The sequence below is a fragment of the Tamandua tetradactyla genome, chromosome 5 (assembly GCF_023851605.1).
Source record: "Tamandua tetradactyla isolate mTamTet1 chromosome 5, mTamTet1.pri, whole genome shotgun sequence".
In the NCBI taxonomy this organism is placed as follows: Eukaryota; Metazoa; Chordata; class Mammalia; order Pilosa; family Myrmecophagidae; genus Tamandua; species Tamandua tetradactyla.
This window is the reverse complement of record NC_135331.1, coordinates 156,951,718-156,953,424: the sequence shown is the minus strand read 5'-3', so window position 1 is coordinate 156,953,424 and position 1,707 is coordinate 156,951,718.

The window sequence follows — 1,707 nt, the reverse complement described above, 5'->3', positions numbered from 1 at the left end:
AAGGCAAAATGGTAGAGGAAAATATTATCCAAACAGTAATAACACTAAATGTTAATGGACTGAATTCCCCAATCAAAAGACATAGACTGGCAGAATGGATTAAAAAACAGGATCCTTCTATATGCTGTCTACAGGAAACACATCTTAGACCCAAAGATAAATATACGTTGAAAGTGAAAGGTTGGGAAAAGATATTTCATGCAAATAACAACCAGAAAAGAGCAGGAGTAGCTATACTAATATCCAACAAATTAGACTTCAAATGTAAAACAGTTAAAAGAGACAAAGAAGGATACTATCTACTAATAAAAGGAACAATTAAACAAGAAGACATAACAATCCTAAATATTTACGCACTGAATCAGAATGCCCCAAAATACGTGAGGAATACACTGCAATCACTGAAAAGGGAAATAGACACATCTAACATAATAGTTGGAGACTTCAATTTGCCACTCTCATCAATGGACAGAACATTTAGACAGAGGATCAATAAATAAACAGAGAATTTGAAAATTACAATAAATGAGCTAGACTTAACCGACATTTATAGGACATTACACCCCACAACAGCAGGATACACCTTTTTCTCAAGTGCTCATGGATCATTCTCAAAGATAGACCATATGCTGGGTCACAAACCAAGTCTCAACAAATTTAAAAAGATTGAAATCATACACAACAGTTTCTCAGATCACAAAGGAATGAAGTTGGAAATCAATAATAGGCAGAGTGCCAGAAAATTCACAAATATATGGAGGCTCAAAAACACACTCTTAAACAACGATTGGGTCAAGGAAGAAATTGCAAGAGAAATTAGTAAATATCTCGAGGCGAATGAAAATGAAAACACAACATATCAAAACCTATGGGACACAGCAAAGGCAGTGCTAAGAGGGAAATTTATTGCCCTAAATGCCTATATCAGAAAAGAAGAAAAGGCAAAAATGCAGGAATTAACTGTCCACTTGGAAGAACTGGAGAAAGAACAGCAAACTAACCCCAAAGCAAGCAAAAGGAAAGAAATAACAAAGATTAGAGCAGAAATAAATGAAATTCAGAACATGAAAACAATAGAGAAAATCAATAAGACCAGAAGTTGGTTCTATGAGAAAATCAATAAGATTGATGGGTCCTTAGCAAGATTGACAAAAAGAAGAAGAGAGAGGATGCAAATAAATAAGATCAGAAATGGAAGAGGAGACATAACCACTGACCTCACAGAAATAAAGGAGGTAATAACAGGATACTATGAACAACTTTATGCTAATAAATACAACAATGTAGATGAAATGGACGGGTTCCTAGAAAGGCATGAACAACCAACTTTGACTCAAGAAGAAATAGACGACCTCAACAAACCAATCACAAGTAAGGAAATTGAATCAGTCATTCAAAGCTTCCCAAAAAGAAAAGTCCAGGACAAGATGGCTTCACATGTGAATTCTACCAAACATTCCAGAAAGAATTAGTATCAACTCTGCTCAAACTCTTCAAAAAAATCGAAGTGGAGGGAAAGCTACCTAATTCATTCTATGCAGCCAACATCACCCTCATACCAAAACCAGGCAAAGATATTACAAAAAAAGAAAACTAAAGACCAATCTCTCTAATGAATATAGATGCAAAAATCCTCAACAAAATTCTAGCAAATCAAATCCAGCAACACATTAGAAGAATTATACATCATGACCAAGTAGGATTCAT